This window comes from Elephas maximus, chromosome 22 (assembly GCF_024166365.1).
Source record: "Elephas maximus indicus isolate mEleMax1 chromosome 22, mEleMax1 primary haplotype, whole genome shotgun sequence".
Taxonomy (NCBI): domain Eukaryota; kingdom Metazoa; phylum Chordata; class Mammalia; order Proboscidea; family Elephantidae; genus Elephas; species Elephas maximus.
The window spans coordinates 33,290,477-33,316,084 of record NC_064840.1 but is presented as its reverse complement, the minus strand read 5'-3'; the positions used below and the strand labels follow the sequence as shown (position 1 = coordinate 33,316,084).

General features: G+C 51.0%; 1 protein-coding gene across 6 annotated transcripts in view; it reads left to right on the top strand.

The window, feature by feature from the left end:
• Positions 1 to 1,194: 1,194 nt before the first annotated feature.
• ARVCF (ARVCF delta catenin family member) overlaps positions 1,195 to 25,608 on the top strand; it is a 56,986-nt gene continuing 32,572 nt past the window's right edge. For 3 of the 6 annotated variants that reach the window (XR_007514838.1, XM_049865180.1, XM_049865185.1), the window contains exon 1: positions 1,196 to 1,412. The gene's annotated coding sequence lies outside the window, so the exon portion shown is untranslated. Of the gene's footprint in view, positions 1,413 to 3,980; positions 4,059 to 25,608 lie in introns of all 6 variants that reach the window. The other 3 variants (XM_049865181.1, XM_049865178.1, XM_049865179.1) reach the window with 2 other exon arrangements.

Below are 25,608 nucleotides of genomic sequence, written 5' to 3'. Positions count from 1 at the left end.
TAGCAGTGTCATTGGCAGTAGTGTGGCTCCTTGGGGATGCAATGAGTGAGTATCCGGTCATCTCCAGATGCAACCAGAGCAGGAAAGACGTAGAATCAAGCCTAAGCCATGGTTGCTGATCACGATCACCGGGCCAACTCAGGAACTCCCCCAGACAAGCCTCACTGGGTGCTATCCCTGCCCGGTGCCCCCATGCCACAGAGTTAAGTAGAGCTGACTGAGGGTTATGATGGCATTGTCATGTGTGCCCCATGTTACTGTAGGGATGTGGTTGGTACTCTCTGCCCAGCAGGGAAATGCTAAGATCAGACGCTGTCCTGTTGAGTGTGAGTCCAACACTCCAGGTAGGTGGAGGAAGGGGGCACCAGGATAAGACTTGGGAGGGGGCGGGGTGTAGCGCCTAGAGCCGTGGGGGTGCAATGAAGGAGGTTCCATGGCACAGCAGTGCCACGAGGACCTTGCAGGGTTGGCTGCGTCCAAGATATGAGCAGATTCAGAACTAGTAGGGGAGGGACCCGGTTAATTGAAGGGTTCGTTCCTGTTCTCTGAGACACTGAGCCCCCAGACTCTCTGAGCCAAGGGTGCACCCCCTCCCGCCCCTGCTGCGGGAGCTCTGGGGGCAGTGAACGTGGGACAGCCTCCAGGCCCCTGGAACCAGAGGGACTGGATTTGAGCCCCATGACCCCAAGCAAGTGACAACCCCAAAGCTTCACTTTGCCTGTCTGTAAAATGGGGATAGCCACAAAACTCCCCCTCGCGGGTAGTGTGAGGAATACAATTAGATGTCACAGGAAGGCGTAGTGCGTAGCTCCCAGCTGTGGCGCTGGGGAAGGATATCTGCGAACAGACGATGCTGACCGGGAGTCCGGCAAAGAGGCCCCGGGCCTGCCAGATCCAGATGGGGGGGGGGGGCGCCAAAAGATCGGAGGAAATCTCGGAGGGCGGCCTGGAGGAGACAGCCCCGCGCCTCCAGTCGCGCCGCAGCGGGCCGGGCAGGTGCGCGGACCTCAACCCCTCCGCGAGGAGGACGGGCATCTTCTGGGACGGACACTTCGGGGGCCCAATGGCAAGCGGCCGTCTCCGCGCGCTCATCCAATCGGCGCTGGTTGTCGGATCGGGCCGGGGGTTGGGGCCAATGGGAAAATTTGCGATCGGGTGGGCGGGGCAGGAGGTCCGCGTAGCGGTCGCGGCTCTCTTTGCGCACAGGCCGAGCCAGGGGAGGGGAGGGGAGGGGAGGGCGGCCCGCGGGTAGCGCGCTGGGCCCGGTAAGGGCCGCCCTCGCGCCCGCCCGAGTTGCATTCCCGCCTGCACCCGGCGCGGCGCCCCAAGACGCTGCTCGGTGCGTGTCGAGGGCTCTGGGGCCGCCTCTCTGGCGAAGGGCCGAGCTGCGGGGCCTCCCACGTCGTTCTCAGGTAAGCTCGGACGGGCGCGGGGTCTGGAGCCGGGGGTTGGGGTCGGAGCGAGGGTGGCGGGGTTGGAGCCTGTGTGTTGTGGGGAACGCTTGGGGAGAACCCCGGGGCGGGAGGTCGGGGCCGGGCTCCCGAGTCAAGGCCTGGGCCGGGGGCGGGGCGGGAGTCGGGGCTGATCCGGGACCTGGAATTGAGGTCCGTGTGCAGACCCGGGGCAGGCCGGGGTAGGCTCCATCCCACCGCCCGACCAGCATCTCGCTCGCGCCGCGGTGCCCGACACCCCAGACCAGCGGGGGCGGGTCCCTTTGTGCACTGCCTCGGGGCTCTGACCTACCGGGCCAGGGCACCCCACACCGCGCGTCCCCGCCAAGTGCGGCCTGGCCGGGCTACCATTGCGCGACGTGGGCTACCTGGGACTCCGGGGCTGGCATCCGCGGAAACTTTGCAGCCGCCCGAGGGGCGTCGGGGCCAGGGAACTTTCCTGGGGCGCCGCGCCGCCGGGACGGGCGGAGGCACGGCCGAGTCCCGAGGCCATCTCTGTGCTGCTCCAGCAGCCTGTAGGGCCAGGGAGGGGACGCCGCCTGGCGCCTTGTCTGATTCCCCGACCTGGGCACCTCCCGCCGCCCCCGAGCCTTCTCAGTCGGGCCCCCGCCCAGCCTTGTGTCTTTCCGGCTCCCAGGGTGGAGGCGCATTCTTGGCACTAGGGTCGTACTCAGCCCCGGTGTGCTGAAAGGAGTAGCTCTGAGCAGGCGGTGTGGGAGCCGGCCTTCTTAATTTAAATTATTGTGTTGGGTGCTTACAACATCTGTTCATAGCCCGTGTGTGATGTATCACAGTGGAAGTGGAATGCTGGGACTCGATCCACTTTCTCTTATACCCAGGCTTATTTAAAAACAAACACACAAAAAAGAAACACCCCAATAGTGTTCCAAACTTTAGGGTAGGCTATTGATGTTGACTTAACAACCTCAGGCAGTTATCACACATCCCTTCTCAGTGCCACCCTATCTCCTCAGCCTCAGGGTGCAGGACACCGGACAGGTCTTGATTCATAAACCCAGGGCTTGGTGTTAGTGCCTGTGGAGGAAAGCTCCGGGTAGGAGGACAGGCCAGGGGTCCACTGGGAGCCTTCACTCCCCTTTCCCCTACGGTCTTCTCTGCCTCTACTCCAGGAGCCTGTACATAGTCAGAGGGTAGAGTCAGCATTGCCACCTTTCTCTCATTGGCAACACTGGAGGTCTAGTTCCTCAACAGCAGATCTTCTCTGTCTTGTGCTCCGCTGTATCTTTGGACCTGGAACAATGCTAGACACGGGGACAGTCGAAGCTCTCTCTCACACGGCCTGCTGGGGTTGTGTATCCATACACTGAGGACTTTCTTTCCTTGTCTATTCCTCCACACCCCCCCACCCAGGTCTGGGGTCCACAAGTACCCATTATAGGTGGGGTACAGAGCACACACTCAGTGATAGGAGTCCCATCTTGGCCTAGTGAGGAGGGTTATGGAGAGCACGGTCAAAGCCAAGCTCCGCTTGCTCTGCCTGGCTGAGGGCCCTCAAAGGTACCAGACTCTGCCAAGATAAGCTGGGGCCTAGCCCTCGGTCCTGCTAAGTTAAAGCTGGGCCCTCTTTCCTCCTGCCACATCTCGGCTGCTAAACTCTCTGCCATCCACACTGGTGCCCCCTCTGGGGAAGTCCTCTCAGATCTCCTCCCAGTCTTCAGGGGCCCTAGCTGCAGCTTGAAGCTCCCTAAGGCTAGGCTGTGTTTTTGTCACCTTCCCCGTTTGTGCTGCACAGGGATTTGGGGTTTTTTTTTCACTACACCACATTACACCAAGAGACAGGCCATGGTGGGGGGGCATGAGCAGTGGGACCCTGCATGTCCCCAGGAGGAGCCAGGAGCTGGGCATAGCCACAGGAGCTGAGGATGCCAGGCATGTCAAAGCTTTGGCCAGCCCCTCATGTCTGCACTGTCCCCTGGCCGGGCCTAATTGGGCAGAGGGCAGGAAGGGGCAGAACTAGGGGAGTGGTCAGGGCCCATTCTGCAGACAGGCCAGGGATAGAGGGTGGGGGTCCTGGAACAGGCACTGCAGGATGCCAGGTGTGGCCACAGGGGTTCTGGGGACTTTCCCAACAGGTGGGTCGAGTATGGGGGAGGCATCTGTTCTTTTGCCAAAGCCTTGATGAAGACCTGAAGAAGGTCTTGGCAACCTCTGCAGGTGCCCAGAACTGTGGGGAATCAAAGGGAGAACACTGGGACAGGAATCCCCTTGTGGGCCTTCCCCACTTGGAGGGCTGCGTGTCTTGGCTTATTTCACAGGATGAGAAGCAGAGCTCAGAGCTAGTATGTACCCACACAGCCCCCAGCATTGGGCACTGTCCCTTTCCACTGCTCCAGTGGACCTCAGGAGTGGTAGCCTCTTGGCAAAGCACTGCGGAGCCGAGTGTGGCCACCAGAGGGCACGAGGGACCGCCCTGGAGGGTAGGACCATCTCCACCCACCCTTCCTCCATCTGTGGGCCTCACCCTCCTGAGGTGCCTGGGGAGTTGACCCGGGGCTCTACTTCCTTCAGGCTGCCTGTGGAGAGGTGCAGAGCTGGAGAGGAGCCAAGGATCCCCGGGGCAAGACCCTTTCAGCATGCCTGGTGCAGGTAGCAGGCCCCAAAGACCAGTCTGTGGGGTGGTCAGAGTGGGACTCTGGTATACACATGCCGTACATGAAGGACATGTCCTTGCACTTGGATGACCCAGTGTGGCCTCCTCCAGGCACGGCTCTTCCATGGCCCGAGGGTCCTGGTGTGGATCTGCCAGCAGAAGGGTGAGTGCTAGCCACTCAGGGTGAGGTCATGCTTCCCTGTGCCTCTGTGTCCCCCTCTGCAAAATGGTGTACAGAGGCAGTGGGCACATTCTCACGATGTGCTCAAGGTGGCAACCAGGGAGGGCATGTCAGGGTTTACTGTTGTTGCCATTGTCACTGAGGTGTGAACCTTCCCTGACCACTGGCTGTAGGCAATCCGGACTTGTGCCCATGTTGGCTGTGGCACAGGTATATTCCTTCTTGTTGGATGAGGCTCATGCGGGGTGGTGACCTGCCCTGGCAGCAGCCAGTGAATGCAGAGCCAAGCTCTCAGGCAGGCTTATCTGACCCTTAGTGGGGCTTCTGCTGCCCCCTACAGCCCCAGCCACCTGCCCAGCCAGCCTGGGTACCATTCTTTCCCTGGACTTGGTTTGTGCTTTGAGGACTGGACCCATGCAGGTTCATAGTGGGTATGTCTGGCTGCGTGGCTGGGTGGCCCCTGTCTGAGACCCCTCAGCCCTCTGGTTGAGTGGCCAGCAGGGCGTCAAAGCAGCAGGCCTTCACAAGGCTGGGGGTGGGTGTGTAGGAGGTAGATGGGGGTGGGAGAGCCCCAACCGTGAGGGGCTTATGGTGAGGGTAGACTGGCAAAGCCGGGTGGCATTTGGGGGATGGAGCTCCACAAGGGGAGTAGCAGCTCCTTGTCTTGGGGGGACCCAGAGCCTGCAGACCAGCCCCTTGAGGGTGTTGAGAAGGATTCCCCAGAATGGTGCTCCCACTTCTCTGCCTGGAATCCTGTTGCTAGTTCCACTTTCGTGTCTGTCTCTGCTGCTCCAGGGTTCTCGCAGGCTGGCGCATTGGCCTCTGTTTCCCAGGGTCTCTCTGTTCCCCACCCCACCTCACCTATAAAATGCTGCTGTGACGAGGGCACCCTTGGGACAGAGATCTACACTTCTACCCACCACCAGCCTGCCTCCGCCAGCCCCTTTTGCTCCCACCTGCCTCCTGTGGGAAGCCCTCCCTGACCCTCCTGCCACCAGGCAGCCCGAAATGCCCTCTGAACGCTCCTCCTAGCATGGAGCTAGTGGTTCTCCTATGTGTTTGTGGGGGTCTTGGCCTGGCTGGGGCCCCAGGGGGTGAAGCCCTATTTCTCTTGTGGGGTGAATGTGGGGGGGCCCTAGGGGCAGAAAGACTGGGTCTAAATCCTGGCTCAGCCACTGCCTTGCCCTGACTCACTTTCCCCATCTGTGAAACGGGCATTTTTACCCAAGGAGGTGTAATGAGAGTCAATGAGAGGGTAGTGTGTAACCAGCACTTCGTGAGGCCCCTGGCATGTGGCGAGTGGTCGGTCCAAAACCCCATTGCCGTCAAGTTGATTCCGACTCATAGTGACCCTATAGGACAGAGTAGAACTGCCCATAGAGTTTCCAAGGAGTGCCTGGTGGATTCGAACTGCTAACCTTTTGGTTAGCAGCTGTAGCGCTTAACCACTACGCTACCAGGGTTTCTGAGTGGTGGGTAAAAAAAAAAAAAAAAAAAATTTTTTTTTTTTTTTTTTTGTAGAGGCTGGTAATTATCAAAACTAATTTTAAAAACACACAGCTTTTCATGGGACAAAATGTAAATGAACGTTTAAGCTAACAGCCGAGGCGTTCAGGGTGAAGGCTGAGTCCTGAGTCTAAGACCTCGGGCTGGAGCAGGGTCTCCTCTAACATTGGGGGTGGGGGCAGTGGACAGACTCTCAGCCATGTCTGCAGCCCTGCACACGCTTAAGCCTGGCTGAGGCCCTAGTTCTCCCCTGCCTCTGGCCTTGATGTCCTGAGCCCCTGGTTCATGATGACTGCAGCCTTTTAGACAGTGACACCTGTGATCCCACCTTGACTACTGGTCTGCCCCTCACCCCAACTTGAAGCTCCTCCCTGTGATGAGGAGGCTGTTGTGAGGCAGGAAGAGCCACTGTCTTAGTCATCTAATGCTGCCATAACAGAAATACCACAAGTGGATGCCTTTAATGAAGAGAAGTTTGTTTTCTCACAGTCTAGTAGCCAGTGCTCGCTACAGCTACTAACCAAAATGTCGGAGTTCGAATCCACCAGGCACTCCTTGGAAACTCTATGGGGCAGTTCTACTCTGTCCTGTAGAGTCACTATGGGTTGGAATCGACTTGAGGGCAATGGGTTTGGTTTTTCGGAGTAGGTTTCAGTTTATTCAGGAAACTTCTTTGCTTTTGGTTTAGTCCAATTGTGCTGACCTCCGCTGTTCTGTGTGCTGTCTTTCCCTTCACCTAAAGTAGTTCTTATCTATTATCTAATTAGTGAATACCCCTCTCCCACCCTCCCCCTCAACACAAAAGAATGTTTTCTTTTCAGTTTAAATTATTTCTCAAGTTCTTATAATAGTGGTCTTATACAATATTTGTCCTTTTGCAACTGATTTCACTCAGCATAATGCCTTCCAGGTTCCTTCATGTTATGAAATGTTTCACAGATTCCTCACTGTTCTTTATTGATGTGTAGTATTCCATTGTGTGAATATACCATAATTTATTTACCCATTCATCCGTTGATGGGCACCTTGGTTGCTTCCATGTTTTTGCTGTTGTAAACAGTGCTGCAGTAAACATGGGTATGCATATATCTGTTCGTGCAAAGGCTCTTATTTCTCTAGGATATGTTCCAAGGAGTGGGATTGCTGGATCGTATGGTAGTTCTATTTCTGGCTTTTTAAGGAAGTGCCAAATTGATTTCCAAAGTGGTTGTACCATTTGACATTTCCACCAGCAGTGTAGAAGTGTTCCAATCTCTCCACAGCCTCTCCAACATTTATTATTTTGTGTTTTTTGGATTAGTGCCAGCCTCGTTGGAGTGAGATGAAATCTCATTGTAGTTTTGATCTGCATTTCTGTAATGGCTGAAGATTTTGAACATTTCCCCATATATCTGTTAGCTACCTGAATGTCTTCTTTAGTGGAGTGTCTATTCATATCTTTTGTCCAGTTTTTAATTGGGTTATTTGTCTTTTTGCAGTTGAGTTTTTGCAGTATTATGTAGATTTTAGAGATCAGGCGCTGATCAGAAATGTCATAGCTAAAAACTTTTTCTCGGTCTGTAGGTACTCTTTTTACTCTTTTGGTGAAGTCTTTGGATGAGCCTGTTTGATTTTTAGGAGATCCCAGTTATCTAGTTTTTATTCTACATTCTTTATAATGTTTTCTGTACTGTTTATGCCATGTATTAGGGCTCCTAACGTTGTCCCTATTTTTTCTTCCATGATCTTTATCGTTTTAGATTTTATATTTAGGTCTTTGATCCACTTTGAGTTAGTTTTTGTGCATGGTGTGAGGTATGGGTCCTGTTTCACTTGTTTGCGGATGGATATCCAGTTATGTCAGCACCATTTGTTAAAAAGACCGTCTTTTCCCCATTTAACTGTTTTGGGGCCTTTGTCAAATATCAACTGCTCATATGTGGATGGATTTATGTCTGGATTCTTAATTCTGTTCCATTGGTCCATGTATCTGTTGTTGTACCAGTACCAGGCTGTTTTGACTACTGTGGTGTTATAATAGGTTCTAGAATCAGGTAAAGTAATGCCTCCTACTTTGTTGTTCTATTTCAGTAATGCCTTATTTATCCGGCGCCTCTTTCCCTTCCATATGAAATCGGTGATTTGTTTCTCCATCTCATTAAAGAATGTCGTTGGGATTTGGATCGGAATTGCATTAAATGTATAGATCGCTTTTGGTAGAATAGACATTTTTATGATGTTAAATCCTCCTATCCACGAGCAAGGTATGTTCTTCCACTTATGTAAGTCTCTTTTGGTTTCTTGCAGAAGTGTACTGTAGTTTTCTTTGTATAGGTCTTTTACATCTCTGGTAAGATTTATTCATAAGTATTTTATCTTCTTGGGGGCTACTGTAAATGGCATTGATTTGGTGATTTCCTCTTGGATGGTCTTTTTGTTGGTGTAGATGAATCCAACTGATTTTTGTATGTTTATCTTGTATCCTGATACGCTGCTGAACTCTTCCATTAGTTTCAGTAGTTTTCTGAGGGATTCCTTAGGGTTTTCTGTGTATAAGATTATGTCATCTGCAAATAGAGATACTTTTACTTCTTCCTTGCCGATCTGGATGCCCTTTGTTTCTTTATCTAGCGTAATTGCTCTGGCTAGGACTTCCAGTATGATGCTGAATGAGAGTGGTGATAAAGGGCAGGCACCCTTGTCTGGTTCCCGATCTCAATGGGGATGTTTTCAGGCTCTCTCCATTTAGGGTGATGTTGGCTGTTGGCTTTGTATAAATGCCCTTTATTATGTTGAGGAATTTTCCTTCTATTCCTATTTTGCTAAGAGTTTTTATCATGAATGAGTGTTGAACTTTGTCAAATGCCTTTTCTGCATCAATTGATAAAATCATGTGATTCTTGTCTTTTGTTTTATTTATGTGGTGGATTACATTGTTTTTCTGATGTTCAACTATCCCTGCATAAGAAAAAAAAAAAATTTTTTTTTTTTCATACCTGGTATGAATCCCACTTGTTCATGGTGAATTATTTTTTTGATATCTTGTTGAATTCTATTGCCTAGAATTTTGTTGAGAATTTTTGCATCTACATTCATGAGGGATATAGGTCTATAATTTTCTTTTCTTGTGGAGTCTTTACCTGGTTTGGGTATCAGGGATATGGTGGCTTCATAGAATGAATTTGGTAGTATTCCATCCTTTTCTATGCTTTGAAATACCTTTAGTAGCAGTGGTGTTAACTCTTCTCTGAAAGTTTGGTAGAACTCTGCAGTGAAGCCATCTGGACCAGGGCTTTTTTTTGTTGGGAGTTTTTTGATTACCTTTTCAATCTCTTCTTTTGTTTTCGGTCTATTTAGTTGTTCTACCTCTGTTTGTGTTAGTGTTAGTTTAGGTAGGTAGTGTGTTTCTAGGAATTCATCCATTCCTTCTAGGTTTTCAAATTTGTTCGAGTATAGTTTTTCATAGTAATGTGATATGATTCTTTTAATTTCAGTTGGGTCTGTTGTATTATCGCCCATCTTATTTCTTATTTGAATTATTTGCTTCCTCTCCTGTTTTTCTTCTGTCAGTTTAGCCAGTGGTTTATCAATTTTGTTGAGTTTTTAAAGAAAAACAGCTTTTGGTCTTGTTAATTGTTTCAATTGTTTTTCTGTTTTCTCTTTCATTTAGTTCAGCTCTAATTTTTATTATTTGTTTTCTTCTGGTGCCTCTGGGTTTCTTTTGTTGCTCTCTTACTATTTGTTCAAGTGGTAGGGATAGTTCTTTGATTTGGGCCCTTTCTTCTTTTTGGATGTGTGCATTTATTGATATAAATTGGCCTCTGAGCACCACTTTTGCTGCGTCCCAAAGGTTTTGATAGGAAGTGTTTTCATTCTCATTGGATTCTCTGAATTTCTTTATTCCATCCTTAATGTCTTCTATAATCCAGTCTTTTTAGAGCAGGGTATTGTTCAGTTTCCAAGTGTTTGATTTCTTTTCCCTGCTTTTCCTGTTATTGATTTCCACTTTTATGGCGTTATGGTCAGAGAAGACGCTTTGTAATATTTCAGTGTTTTGGATTCTGCTAAGGCTTGCTTTATGACCTAATATGTGGTCTATTCTAGAGAATGTTCCATGTGCACTAGAAAAGAAAGTGTAGTTGGTTGCTGTTGGGTGGAGTGTTCTGTATATGTCTACGAGGTCAAGTTGGTTGATTGCGGCATTTAGATCTTCCGTGTCTTTATTGAGCTTCTTTCTGGATGTCCTGTCCTTCACCGAAAGTGGTGTGTTGAAGTCTCCTACTATTATTGTGGCGCTATCTCACTTTTCAATGCTGATAGAGTTTGTTTCATGTATCTTGCAGCCCTGTCACTGGGTGCATAAATATTTAATATGGTTATATCTTCTTGGTGTATTGTCCCTTTAATCATTGTATAGTGTCCTTCCTTATCCTTTCTGGTGGATTTAACTTTAAAGTCTACTTTGTCAGAAATTAATATTGCCACTCCTGCTCTTTTTTGATTGTTGTTTGCTTGATATATTTTTTTCCATCCTTTGAGTTTTAGTTTGTTTGTGTCTCTAAGTCTAAGGTGTGTCTCTTGTAGGCAGCATATAGACGGATCTTGTTTTTTAATCCATTGTGCCACTCTGTCTCTTTATTGACTCATTTAGTCCATTTACATTCAGGGTAATTATGGATAGGTATGAATTTAGTGCCATCATTTTGATGTCTTTTTTGTGTGTTGACAGCTTCTTTTTCCCACTTGATTTTATGTGCTGAGTAGATTTTCTTTATATATTGTCCTTTCCTCATATTTGTTGTTGTGGACTTTGTTTCTGCTGAGTCTATATTTTTCCCTTGTATTTTATTTTGATGAGTAGGATAGTTTGTCTCCTTTGTGGTTACCTTTTTTTTACTCTTATTTTTCTAAATTTATAACTAACTTTTATTTCTTTGTATCGTTGTATCTTCCTCTCCATATGGAAGGTGTATGATTACATTTCTTAGTTCCTGTTTATTATTTTAAAGTTGTCTTCTTTTATATAATAACACCGCCGTTACCCTGTGTTGGGCTTTTTTTTTTTTTGATTTCCCTGTCTGGGTTGACTTCTGATTGCTCTGCCCAGTGTTCTAGTCTTGGGTCGATACCTGATATTATTGATTTTCTAACCAAAGAACTCCCTTTAGTATTTCTTGTAGTTTTGGTTTGGTTCTTACGAATTCCCTCAACTTGTGTTTATCTGGAAATGCCTTAATTTCACCTTCATATTTAAGAGAGTTTTGATGGTTATATGATTCTTCGCAGGTAGTTTTTTTCCCTCAATTTTTTAAATATATGTCATCCCATTGTCTTCTTGCCTGCATGGTTTCTGCCGAGTAGTCCGAACTTATTCTTATTGGCTCTCCCTTGTAGGTGACTTTTATTTTATCCCTCTCTGCTCTTATAATTGTCTCCTTATCTTTGGTTTTGGCAAGCTTGATTATAATATGTCTTGGTGACTTTCTTTTAAGATCTACCTTACATGGAGTTTGATGAGCATCTTGAATAGATATCTTCTCATCTTTCAAAATATCAGGGAAGTTTTCTGCCAACAAATTCTCAACAATTTTCTCTGTATTTTCTGTTATCACTCCCTGTTCTGGTACTCCAATCACTCGTAGGTTATTTCTCTTGATAGAGTCCCATATGATTTTTAAGGTTTCTTCATTTTTTAAAATTCTTTTATCTGATTTTTCTTCAGATATATTAGTGCCAAGTGATTTATCTTCGAGTTCAGAAATTCTAGCTTCTACTTGCTCATTCTGCTCCTCTGACTTTCTGTTGAGTTATCTAACTCTGTAATTTTATTAATCTTCTCAATTTGATTGCTGTGTGTCTGTGGATTTTTCCAGCTTATTAAACTTTTCATTATGTTCCTGAATAATCTTTCTGAGTTCTTCAGTTGCTTTATCTGTGTGTTCCTTGGCTTGTTCTGCGTATTGCCTCATTTCCTTCCTGATGTCTTGAAGGGTTCTGTATATGAAACTTTTGTATTCTGCCTCTGGTAATTTCAGGAATGCACTTTCATCTAAAAGATCCCTGGATTCTTTGTTTTGAGAGCCTGTTGAGGTGATCATGGCCTGTTTCTTTATGTGACTTGATATTGACAGTTGTCTCCAAGCCATCTATAAGTTATTGTATTAGTTTATGCTTGCTTACTGTGTCATAGCTGCTTGCTTTGTTTTGTTTTGATATACCCCTATGGGTTGCTTGAGTGAGCTAGCTTGATTATTTTTGCCTTTGGAGCTCTGGTGTCCGTCCTGTCCCCAGCTGGCTAGAGCTGTTATCAGGTATATCAGTCTAGGAGTCCATTCAGTTTTCTTGTATGAATTCAGCTCAGGTTTCCAGGTAGCTGGTATCAAGTGTGTGGTATAGGCTCTGTCCTACAGTCTTAGAGGGGCAGGGGTGATTGGCGTATATGCCCGTATCTGATTGCAGCAGGGGTTCACGCTCTGAACAAGGCAGGGGGCTGAGAACCGACCCCCAAGTGTTTTTGAGGAAAACGCATCTCTGTTCCCTAGAGCATGCTGGTGGGTGGGCTCTGCCAAGGGACCATGGGCACCCAAAGATTTTGTTGTAAGGACTGGGAGGTATCAGTTATCCCTGGGCCCCTGTCGTGGGTGGCTAGGTGACCCAAGTGGAGCCACCAGTCCTTAGGTCCCTGTTGTGGGTAAGTGAGGACCTTGTTTCATAGGCAAAGCAATGTCAAACGTCAAACACCCACCTCTCCACCGCACGGCTGAAATGGTTGGAGTTTGCCAATAAGGGCCTATTCTCCCTAAATAGGCCCACACAGGTCCATGCAGAGGGAAAGGTGCTCAAGGTCCACGGACGGTTTATGCCTGCACAGGAGCCGCTTCTGTCCTGAGCTCCTCCAGTTAATGGAGCTAGCAAATTATCTTTTCCCCCAAATTGGAAATTTTTTCCTTCCCCAAGGCTGGGAGAATGGCTCCAGGTCCTCAACAGGGTCTATCTCAGGCCTAGGGATTCAGCTGCTGAAGCTGGCTTGGGGGTGGGGGTGGGGGCGCGCGGTAAAATATACGCAAAGAACCCTGGTGGCGTAGTGGTTAAGTGCTACGGCTGCTAACCAAGAGGTCAGCAGTTCGAATCCGCCCAGGTGCTCCTCGGAAACTCTATTGGGCAGTTCTACTCTGTCCTATAGGGTCGCTATGAGTCGGAATCGACTCGACGGGCACTGGGTTTGGTTTTAGGTTTTTACTTAGCTTTTGCCGAGAGCACCCTTCTGCTCAGGTTCCGGAGGTGTGAGTGGGCTGTGTGGCTAGCAGCTTCTCCCTGAGGAAACTGGGGCCGAACGCTAGGACCAGCCCGCTGCCGCCGCAGCCGCTCCAGGAATGGTGCCTGAGGGCTTCCCGAGATTCAGGCCTGGTAACTCCTCTCGGCTTCTGAAGGGCCTCTTCCCTCCCCTCCCCTTCAGTTCGTTGTCTAAGCTTGACTTTAAAGCTCAGGGCTCCCAGCTTGTCACAAATATACTCGTTTCACTTGTTTTTTTGGTCTTTGTTGTAAAGAGGGCTCCCGACGGAAGCGGCTGTCTATTCCACCATCTTGGCTCCGCCTCTACGATGGTTCTTGATGCTCAGAAATTTTTAGTATTTTCCTTTTTTAGATAGTCCGTTGTTTTACTTGTTGTCTTTCCTAGCTTGTAGACAGTCATCTATCTTTTCTTGTAGGTATGTCTAGTTTCGTTTTTCACGTGTAAAATTTAATTTAGCTAGAATTTATTTTGATGTAAGTGTGAGGCGAAGATGTAACTTTGTTTTTACTGTTGTATTGGAGCCAGCCTTGACTAGAGTTTCCTGTCAGGAGAAACTGACAGCATTACCTCAGGTTTGAGGTAACAGTGGTGGTGCTCAGAGCCACCCAGCACTTTAATCTGCGTATACCTGGTTGGGGAGGTGGTCACTCATGCACATTTATTCCTAGAGATGAGCGCTGGCCTCACCTCATCAAGTCCCCTTCCTGGTCTGTGTTGCAGTAACTTAGGTGCACCCCATTCAGAGAAGCACCAGCCCCCCAGCTCTGGCTTTGAGGGCTATCTGGGGCCGTGCGTTTCCTGCTCCATTTTCCCTCATGTTTTAGAGCTCTCGAGGCTGCTCTGTACACCCTTGTTTTCTGATAACAGGGCCCAGTTCCTGCTATGCCGCAGCTCCCTCAGAAACCCCCAAAGTGACCCAGGCCTTCTTGCAGGCATCTGGTCTTCCAAGGCTGAGTGCTGGCTGTGATTTTAGTCATTCTTGGGGCATCAAGGCCCCCTGAGCCACCTGTGGTGATGGCCATGACTTCTCTGGTGTCAGCTTGTGGCCTTTCACCCATGAATGTCCCCGCTCTTGCCCCAGCAGCTTTCCCATGTTGTGTGGGTTAGACTGGCCCATCTTTAAGTGTCATGGGCACTGGCATCCTTGTGATGCATCCTGAGTGTCCCGGGATCAGTGAGTGTAGGTGGGCCATGCTCTGCAGATCTGTTGCCACAGGAGGACCCACTCCCGTGGATGAGGGTCTGCTGTGGCTGGCCACTGCCCTCGACTGTGGATGCCTCTGGGCCAGGATGTCCAGGGCATCTGTGATGGGACCTGTGGGTCCTTCCTGGGAGGGGTCAATGAGAGAAGTGTAAGCCAAGGCCATGGCCTCCAGGAGTGCCCCAAGCCCCTTCCCACGCTCCAGCCCACACTTCTACGGGTGGGGCAGGAGAAAACATCCTCCGTGGCAAGGCTTGACTTAGGCCCTGGCTCTGCCCCTCACCAGGTGTGGGGTGTGGGTGGTGTGTATCGCATAGGCCACATGAAGGGCTTGATGCAGGAGGTGCTTGGGGCTCTGATGCTGCTGTCGCACCACGAGCACCACACCAGCCCCCTTGCTGACCGCCCCCCTCCCTACCGTGTCATCCCTGCTCAGCTGGTGAGGTCTGCAATGCCAAGGCTGCCAGAACTGGATCTGCTAGCTCCATCCACAGGCTTTCCTAGGCCATGTCTCAGCAAGCACCATGGGCTGTTTGTGTGCCTCTCCTACCCTGCGTTTACCCTGGCCCCCCATTCCCTAGCTTCATTGTTCTCCTTCCCAGGGCACACCCCGCCTCTCTGTCATCCTGACCCCCTGTCACCTCAGCCCCTCAGTTCACCTCTTGTGGCCTCCCCATGGGCCCCTTGCAGTCACTGTGGCCACAGTCAGGATCAGGCTGGATGTGCCCTGCGTGTGCTCGTTCCCCTGCCAGGCTGTTCTCTGCAGTTGCCCAGGAAGCCTCCTTGGGCCCAATGCCCCAGGCCCTATGCGTCCCCTGTCCCAGCCTGCCCCTCAGCTGGGGGCACTGGGAGGGAGTACATCAGCTCAGCCCTTTGGGCCAGTGTCCTGTGTGGTGGGGATGCCCGCGGGAACTGCCCCCTGTAGCTCAGATTTGGGGAAGCCTGTGGCTGAGGCCTCTCTCGCCCATGGGGCTGACCTGTGCGGAGGCCGCCCAGAGCCAGGGTGGGGAAAACGGAGGCTCAGGGGGGCCCCGCCCCGCCCACGGCACATCTTGCCATGTTGACATTTTGCAGTTGATTAGTTTGGTATTTCAGATGGGTTTTAAACTTTTTTCTTTCAAAATATTTTCTGTTTTGCTGAAATTCTAATTAGGCCATTCATTCGTCTGAATGTACTTGCTTCTCTCTGCATTTTGAAAAATAACGAGGCTGCAGAGATGGCTCCTAAGGCTCCGTCCTTCCTGCTGGGGCAGCCTGTGTGTGGTGCCCTGGAGGGAGATGCTGGGCGCCCCGTAGCCCATCCTGACCACCAACCTCTCCAGTCAGGAGAAAGGGTCCAGATCTGGGCCCTGGTGCCTGGAGGAGCCTGTGGCAGATGGGGTTCAGCTCTTCCATGTACAGATGGGGAAACTGAGGCCTGGGCTGCTGAGGAGTTTGGGATGGCTAGGCCAGGGACCTCTTCAAAGTGTTGAAGAGCAAAGATGTCACCTTGAAGACTAAGGTGCTCCTGACCCAATCCATGGTATTTTCAATCACATCATATGCATGTGAAAGCTGGACAGTGAATAAGGAAGACGGAAGAAGAATTGACGCCTTTGAACTGTGGTGTTGGCAAAGACTATTGAATATACCATGGACTCCCAAAAGAACGAACAAATCTGTCTTAGGAGAAGTACAGCTAGAATGCTCCTTAGAGGCAGGGATGGTGAGACTGCATCTTACATACTTTAGACATGTTGTCAGCAGGGACCAGTCCCTAGAGAAGGACATCATGCTTGGCAGAGTAGGGTCAGCGGAAAAGAGGAAGACCCTCAATGAGGTGGATTGACACAGTGGCTGCAACAATGAGCTCAAGCATAACAACGATTAAAAGAATAGCTCAGGACCGAGGAGTGTTTCGTTCCGTTGTGCATGGGGTCCTTATGAGTCGGAACTAACTCCATGGCACCTAACAACAACAACAACAGGCAAGGGACAGGGGTGCAGGTAGAGAGGAGCAGGGTGGGACTGCAGGGATCTCAGCTCCAGGCAAGGTCCACCCTTCACAAAGCAGCATCTGCCCTCACAGAGGACCTGCCACTCTAGCTCTGAGGTAAGGCCATAATGGAATACTGCCTGGATCCTGCCAGGCCAGGCTCACCGGTATGTGCTGAGAGAGGAAGAGCGAGGCAGAGCCATGCCAAGGGGCCCTAGCATCCTTGAATTTCTTAAAATTATAAAAGCAATGTGTGCTCATTTATAGAAGATGTAGAAAATACAGAAAAGAAGGAAAACGAGATCACGCCCATCGCACCTCCAGGAGTCCAGCACTCCGACCCCCAACTCATCCCGACATGGTTTCTGTGTGTGCGTTTTTAGTCCCACTCTGCCCTTGAATTAGCATTACCTCATTAGCGCTTCCTGGTGTCCGTCCAGTTCTGTCTCAAGCACTAGCAGGGCATGTGCCACGCTTCACCTGCCAGCCTGGGACTCCATGGCTCTTTGCCCACTGCACCCAAGCTGTCCTGGCCCTGCCTCTCCTTGTTTTCCCTTGGGCCTCTGTACCTGTGGGCGGCTGTCTGGCCAGCACTGCCCCCAGATGTGCACACGGCTGGTACCTTCTTGTCACCTGGGTCCATGCGTCGTATAGTGGGTCTTTAGCTGTTTCCAACTCTTCTGCATTGTCAAGGCTGCTGCAGCAAATATGTTAGTGCCCTGAGCTATTTTTCTGTACATGGGATCACTTGGGCTTGACCATTAGGGCTAAGTAGGATGGAGGTATATACTAGGAGAGTCTTGGTGGAGATTTTCAGACACACGCAAAGCCTGGGAGAGCTGGCCCTAAGGGAGATTATTCAATGGCCTCTCTCCTGAGAGAGAATCAGGCCCACCTAGGGGCCGTGGGGTCTGGGATGGCCTCCACAGAGGACCCCCTCTGGGAAACCAGACAATCTAGGAAGGCTCCACCTGTAGTTCTCAGTTTCCTCATCTGTAAAATGGGAATGTCCAGGTCCCCTTGTGGGCATGTGTGCGGTGACACCATTCTTGGCGCTGTGCTGGGAAACCTGGCTGGTCCCAGGGCCAGTAAGTGTTGAGGAACCTGAGTGATCCTGGGACCAGGCTGGTCCCCACAGAGCCTGCCTCGGGTTCTGCACATAGCAGGTGTTGAAGAACTTAAAAGATCCTGGGGCCAGGCTGGTCCACATAGAGTCTGCTGTGGGCTCTGTGCACAGTAGGTTTTGAGGAACCTGAGTGATCTTAGGGCCAGGCTGGTCCTCACAGAGCCTGTTATGGGCTTGTCACACAGTAAGTATTGAGGAACCCGAGTGATCCTGGGGCCAGGCTGGTCGCCATAGAGCCTGCTTTGAGCTCTTCACACAGTAGGTGTTGAAGAGCTCAAATGATCCTGGGGCCAGGCTGGTCCTCATAGAGCCTGCTGTGGGCTCTGCGCACAGTAGGTGTTCAGGAGCTTGAGGGATTTCAAGACTGGGGCTGCTGCAGGCACAGTGCATAGCGAGCACTAGGGCCTCCCCCTAAGCATCTGTGCCCAGCAACACCTCTCACTTCACCCCTACCTTCATGCCCTGGTGGGTCGATGTCCCTGTGGGAGGGTCTCCCTGAATGTATGCTTCCTCAGCCCTCAGCCCGATCCCTGTGTGGGGTGGAAGGCTTGGTGGTGCCCACAATGCCACAGATGCTCACTGCCAAGGGAAGAAGAGCCACAGCTGGAGAGGTGAGTCTCCTCTGCACGCAGCTGGGCCTGGAGCTAAAAGCACCTCAGCCCCATCCCCTCACCTCTGTTGAGAGATATATGATGGGGTGGGGCACCTCAGCCCCATCCCCACTTAGAGTGTACCATGGGGTGGGGGGACTTGAGGGTGTCCCAGCTGTGCCATGGAGCACGCCCAGCTTGGGCAAAAGTGGGGACATGGGAACCCTGTCCAGAAAAGGGAGATGGGGGTATATGAGAGGGGCATGTGTGCATGAAGAAGAAAGGGGAGGGGGCCAGGGGGCGGTGGTTGGAGGGCCTGGAGACTCAGCCCCGGGATGGGAATGAGGAGGATGCTAGGCCGGTGTGTTGCTAGGCTGGTGTGTTCTAAGCACCTCGACCACCCTGGCTTCTCAGAGGGAAGCCAGAGCTGTTGGAAAGGGGGCTTTCCTGAGCACACTGGGAGAGGGCAGGTCATGGCCCAGGGGTTCCTGGACCCCTAGTCAGAGGGCATGGACTGCAAATCCCACCTGCCTTCTCCTGCCAGGGTAGGTTTGGGCTCTTTGCCACCTAGGAGGACAGGCGTCCTGTCTAGAACCACAGAAGCAGCGGAGACATTGCCAGGACCCTTCCGGGGCCTAACTCCTGTGAACTGGGGCTCCCCCTTTCCTGCCCACTGCAGTCCCAGGCCTAGATGTGACCAGAGATTGGGGTGAGACTGAGGACATTTTCCCTCGGGGGCCTCATAGAATGGGGGGTGTTACTGTGAGGAAGCTGAGGCTCAGTGCTGGCCTTGCTCACAGGTCTGCCCCAGGCAGCCACATCTTCCCTTCTCAGTTTGCTTCTTGGTGACATTTCTCTGGCATTTGCCCATCTGCAGAGAGCGATTGTTTGTGACGAGACTAATTCAGTGACTGTGTTTGAAGAAATAATTCCAGACATTTATTTGCCAAACCTTTGGAACAGAGGCTTTAGTTAATTTTTAATTAAGCCTGTACTCCGCACAGACTTTTGTCTTTGCAGAGCCCAGTGACTTCTAGAGGTTGGAGGAGGGAAGGTGATGCCCCAGGGTATGGCGTAAGGGCCCAGGCTTCATCGTAGTGGCACAGGCAGACAACCTGGTACCCTGGGAGAACCCTGGGCTGCAAGTGTTGAGGTTGGGCATGCAGGCCAACTCAGTCCCCTTGCTCCTAGTGATTCTATCCCTGACTCTGACCCCACCTGCTCTGCTTAGGTTATTTAGCCTCCCCTCCCCCCACACTGATGGGCAGGAGGAGTGAACCTCAGGCTGGAGCCTAGGTCTGAGGCGAGCAGCCTTGGGGCTGGGAAGGAAGGGGGCTTGGTGAGGGTGGGGGTGCTGCTTCAGCCAGGGCAGGGAGAGGTCTTCTGCTGGACCCCAGATCCCTTCCCAAGGTTCCCCATCACTGATCACCTTCAGGATAAAAGCCATACCTGACCCCTGCCACACCATCAGCCTTACTCCTCGCCCATACCTACCTCCAGACTCTGCGTGTGTCAGCAGTTTCTGCTTGGGGCCTCCTTGGTGACTGTCCCCAGGTACCCTCCCTCTGTCTTCCCGGAAGTGGAGTTGCCATGGCCTTGTCCTTCTAGCCTCTGGAGCCCTGAGGCAGTCCTTCTCCTGACTTCCTCTAGTTTCTTAGGAAAATCAGCCTCAGCGCAGAGCACATACTCTGATTCCTCAGGGCAACCTGGGCACTGGGGCTGCAGTGTTTTTTGTTGGCCTGAGCACTGTCCTCCAACTGTTCATCCTTGTTTCTGCAGTAACTCTTCCTTCTTTCCTTTCTTCCTGCCTGCCTGCAGCAGACATGAACTGAGTACCTGCTGCATGTCAGGCCCTGTGCTGGGTGCCGCTCAGCCCTGGGCTATAACTGAGCAGTGGCCATGGTAGCTTCTTCCTCTCTCACTCTCACCTTCAGTTCCACATGAAGGAGTGGGGGAAGATTTAGGTTTGCCGTAAATCTGCCTGTACAGAGGCCTAAGAGGTAACAGAGGCAGAGCAGTGAATTCCACAGTATGAACCTTGGATTCATGGGTTAATTCTCTATCTTCCTTCAATTCTATCCCCTTTGAACCATACTTATTAGAAATTTCTCTTTTTCTGGTCCATGAAAGGTAGCCATTGCTGGATAAAAGTTTTGATCCCTTAGTTTTCATTTCAGGGGGAATCTTGGTTTGGGAACTTTGATGTCTTTATGCTTATTTATTTTAGATGTGTCCTAGTTTATTCATTCTTTATTGTTTGATAACAAGAGTGCTTAAGGCTATGAATTTACCTCTGAGTACAGCTTTGGGTACATCCAGTAAGTTTTTATGTATGATATATGAGTGTATTAATCAACTGTGTATTCTTAAATTTTTATTTTTGAGACAATATCATTTAAGAGTGTTTTTCAGTTTCTAGGTGATTATTTACTAGGTGATTATATCAAGGGGAGGCTATTTTTCAAAACATTTATAATTAAATAAATTGAATGTAGGTTATATTTGTTTTGATTTTCCATGTGATTAGAGACTGTAGCTTTTTGGAGTTGACAGGCTTTCTTATTGCTTAGCAAAAGCTTTGTTTTTGTATATGCTCTATGAACACTTAAAAAAAAATTTTTTTTTAAACTAGGATACAGGATTACCTGTATGTTTATTTTCTTATTGTCAAAAATTCCTATATATCTTTTCTGTTTTTGGTTTGATTTACTTTTTGTAGGTTGTTAGTATTCTGCTAAATTCCCCCATAAGAATTCTCTTTTTAATTTTTATATTTTTTATCTGCCAGAGTTGCTTTCAGCTGTGATTGCCAAAAATATCCTGGTAACAATGGCTTAAATAAGCGGGGAGTCAGTTTGTGTCACCTCACAAGAAGGCTGGGGCTGGTGTGGCGCTCCATTAAAGTCAGCAAGGACTGAGGCACGTTTTCTGTTCGCTGAGGGGCTGCTGTTCTCTGCAGAGGAAAGGAGGAAGCAGGAGGCCACTAAACGGCCTCTTTCTCTATCTGGCTACTATGCCTAGAGTCTACTTGATGTGGTACATTAGATTGCAGCTTTTATTTAAATCTGTTTATTTTACGTTTGTAAATGAGTAAAAGGCACACCAAAAGCAAGTTGGGTTTGTTGTTTGTTGTTGATCTGGTTTCAGGGACTCACGCCTGTCTCTTCCAGTCATCAGTGTATATAGTTCCGTCTCTTGCAGTCATGAGTGTGTATAGTTCCACAGATTTCTCAGGAGTCAAAATGCATCCCCATGGCAGCTGACAAAGGACTGGTACAGAAAACTGAAGCAGTTATAACAAATTTGGAGCAGCACGTTCTTGCTGTAAACAATTCCATTTCTCAGTAGCTGTTGCTCCCTCAAGGGGTATGGTCTTCCTGCCCAGCCTGTGGGAGGAGGCCTAGAGTCTCTGCTTCCTGGCAGCGCAGGCAGGGGCATCCTTGGAGTAGCCAGGCCTCACGGACACAAAAGTTTTTCTCTTTTTATTCTTAAAGTAAAGCTGCTTCTCTAGGCGATCCAGGGCTCTGGCGTGACATGTGTTCACTGCCTCCAAGGAAGGGCATCAGTCGCGTGAAGGGCAGAATCATGACTGAAAATCCAGAAATGTCACTGTATTGTTTCCTTAAGGAATTTCAGAGCTAGATTAATTTTTAAAAGCTCTCAAGTTACAGAGGTGAGGCATTTTATTTGTTTCTAACTTGAGAGATGAGAGCTAGACAATGGGCAGCAGCAAGCTATAGCTGCCCCTTTTGAATGGACCACATCCTGCCCTTCCAGGACTGTGGGCAGATGGTGGTCAGCGCTGCTCTCCACACCACAGAGCAACCAGGCACATTCAGGCGGCAGGTGGAAACACAAGCCTAATGAGACTAAATTGTAAAATGCTGGAAGTGGCTATGTCCACTACTTCCTCAGCTTTTCTGGACAGAAAGTTCAAAACCCTAACTCAGATTTCAGATGCTTTCTATTATAAGGGTGGTTTCCAGTCATTTGTTTTTGTCCCTTGTCTGCACCTTCTCCCTCTGGAAATTCCTGTTTGTGGAAGTTTGGTCAATGGGTCTGTCTTTCATATCTCTTATCTTCCTGCTCTTACCATCTCTTTATCGTTGTCTGCTGGTTTTGGAAAGAATATCTTGAGTTTGCTTTCTGCCTCAGTATGTACTCATTTCTCGCTGTGTTTCATCTGCTGTTTACTGCCTGTGTTGTGTTTTTTTCTTTAACTCTCCATGGAATCCTCACTGTTTAGGATCCTTTCTTTTCATTATAGTCTGTTTTTGGTTCAATTAAACACTGTCTTTAACCTTTCAAGGACACATATCAGCCATGACCTAATATTTGTGCATTTGCTAACATAATTCAGAGGAAGGGTACTCTTCCAAGTCCTCCACGGGGCCCTGGGGTGCTGCTCTGTGTGCTCCTTGCAGGTGAGTTTGCACAGGTTCAGTGGTTCTGCAGGGTTGATGGGCCCGACCCCTGCTGCCTGTCAGAGGGACCTTGGTATGGATCAGAGGCAGGGAGAGCCAAGCAGAACCATGCAGGCACCTTGCAGACTGTGGTGTCAGGGGGACAGGTTTGGGAAGCCTCAGAGGTGTCTGTGAGAACAGCTTTGCTTGGTGTTCAGGGCAGTAATGGGGTCTGCATAGTACACTAACCTTTATCAGGACCAAGATGGCTGAGCCCTAGTCCTCTCCTCCGCTCTTACCCCTCTATCCACAGGGAAAAGCCCTTCAGGACTTTTAGGCCACTGCTACCAATTTTCCAAGTGGGGCGAGTGAGGCAGCACAGGTTGGCTTTGGTGAGCTGGGCAGCAGCCACACCAGCGCTGTGAGCCACAGTGTTGAGCCAGATCCCTGCCCCATTCGTTGCCATGCTGGTGGTGGGCTGTGTGAGCATGTGGGTAAATACACGTACCTGCGATGGGTGTGTGGGCCTCTGTAGTGGGATTCCATGCATGCATCTGTGTGCTTCTGTGCATGTGCTGGTATAGGCCTCGCTGTGTAAATGGCTGCATGCGAGTGTGTGCACGTGGGGGTGTGCATGTGCCTTCAGTAGTTTTAAGGAGGTCTCCAGACATGTTAGCACTCTTTCTCTGGCTCACAGAAGACTCACATGGTGTTTGTGTGGGGGAAGCCAGGCAGTGCACCATAGGGCCTAAAGTCTATACTGGGTGGGGGTGGAGTGGAGCCCCCTGCCAGTTTCCACGTGTTGTTTGCATATAAAAGCCAGGTGTTGCTCATTTGCTAAGGATGGTAGGGTCTGGACCGTTGCCGTGGGCACTCCCTGCTTCAGGAGCAGCTGAGCTGGCTCTCAAGGGGGGTTGGGAGCAGCAAGGCCTGTGTCCAACTCAGGTTCTGGCAGGGAGGGGTACCCCAGGGGCCAGGTGGAGCCAGAGCTGGTCGTTGTTGCCCATCTTGGACCACACAGGGCCCTGGGGAAAGGGCAGACCAAAGAGACCCTGCTCCTGATGCCGTGGGTAAGGAGCTTGACTGGAAGGGCCTGGAATCGTCTTGCCCAGGACAGGGTGGACTCCAGTTCCTGGCTGGATCCAGGTCCATGTACTGTCCACCTCTCCTGGTTTGCTGGGCTGGAAGGGGGGCAGGGGGACAGGGAGGCACACCTTAGCCCTGAAGGCCACTGTCTCCAGGTGGTGGTGGCCCTGCCTGCTCCCAGGGCCCTCCTCTCAGAGCTGTTCCCGGCTGTGCATCCTCCAGTGTGACGGTGGAGAGTGGCAGGAGGTAACGGGAGGCCTCTTTGGAGGTGCCAGGTTTTGCACCTGTCTCACTGTCTAGCAGCCTCACCTAAGGTTGGAGTCAACATTTCTATCTCCAGCCAGGACTCTCCCTGAACCTCGCGTGTCCAGTGGTCCCCTGGCCTCTCCTCCCTGTGCAGGGCCCTGGGGTTCCTTCTTCCAGCTGTGTGAGCCCAGACACCCACCTCTGACCCATCCAGAACCAGACAGCCCTGGTCACTCCACCACTGCTCAGCTCCAGCGCCTGTGGCCTGAGTTCCGGCAGGAGCCCCCTAGGGGTGCCTGGCTTCCACCTATGCAGCCGCAGTGTTCCCCAACAACCGGTTGAAGGTGCCGCCCTCCCCTCAGATCACTCTGGGGCTCCCACCGCGCCACATAATCTGACCATGTTTGCTTTTTGTTTGCCCCATCCACCCGATTGGGCGTGGGCACCGTGCTGGTGAGGACTGACTGGGCAGTGTCTCACTACTTGGGGACCTGGCACCCCAGAAGCCGGCACCCAGAGTGATGGGTTTCCCATGCATTTCACTCTTTTCACTGAAATTCTTCTCTTTGGAGGCTTGGATGATCCTGCTGAGCCCCACGACCCTTCCACCACCTAGTACCCCACCCTGGGTAGGGGGGCCCGGAGGCGGACTTTGTTCGAGCCCAGGTGTTGGCCTGGCAAACTGGCAACCCCCATTCTGTGCACAGCCCCGGGGCCTCCTCACCCACACTGCCCCCAGGGCCGTGGTGAGGCTTAACCAGGATTGCTGATAAATGAGCTCACAGGCTCATCCTGGGCTCCCAGGAAGTGTCAGCAGACACCACAAATACTGATGGAGACCAGGCTGGGAGGGGTGTGATGTGGCCTTCATGGGGTGTAGGGGGCACTTGCTGACTCAGAGGGAACTGCTGTGTCAGGGGTGGGCCCCTCTGCCCACTACCCGGGATCTGTGTGCATCTGTCCTCAAAGGGATGCCATCTCCCAGAGCCAGAGCGGCCAGCTGGGGCCTGTGACCCCCCCCCACCCCCACCCCTGGGCTTAGTTAGCACAGTTGTGTGGGTTAGTCAGAGGTCACTTGGGGAGGGCTACATGGGCACAGCTCCCAGCACGGAGGCACTGCCAAGTGCCTGGTTCAGCAGCGGCCAGGGTGGGCAGGGACCTGTGGGCCAGGATGGGGAGGCACTCCACAGCTGGCTCAGACCCTGCCCAGGGCTACCTCCTGGACTACAGGCCTGTTGGGTTGTGGCCTGTGAGATGGGGACCCTGGCCACCCTCAGCTTTCCTGACTGTGGGGCCAGGAGTGTGGATGGGGCAGCCATGCTGAGGGTGGGGAGGCCTGGTGGGCTGTGGACTGTCCCAGGTGCATGCTGGGCCCCTCTTGCTCTGGGTCACTGTTGCCAAGCCCCGGACCCATATTGTCGTTGTGGTCATAACTCCCAGACCCTGGAATGAACCAGGCCATGACAAGCATCCCTCTGGTTCAGGCCTCTCTTGAGGTTGTGGCTGCACCAATGCTGCCTCAGGAGTGTGGCTCAGAGAGGGTGGTCAGCTGCACCAGGCCACACAACTTCTCTCTAGGGCAGGCAGGAAGGCAGGCAATGACGGGGCCCAGGGAATGATGGGACAGTGAGCTGGGCAAGGCCTGGATACCCATGAACCATCTCTTGGTCAGACCTGGCACCAGACCCCCTACCATCTGAACACCTTCATGGCCACCTCCACACATCCTCTGAGAACTTCCTATGCCTAAGTCCCGTGTAGGTCCAGAGCCCAGCACTGTCCCTGTGGCCAGAGCCAGGTGTTCCCTGTCACATGGGAGTTCCCGCCTGCTGCTACCTTTTTCTGTGTAGACAAGCAGAGTGTGTTCCTTGTCATAACAATGAGGAAGAAAGTGGGAACTCCTGACACCCCCAACAGAGAACCAGCTCATCATCAGTGTACGTCTCTGCCAGTCTTGGC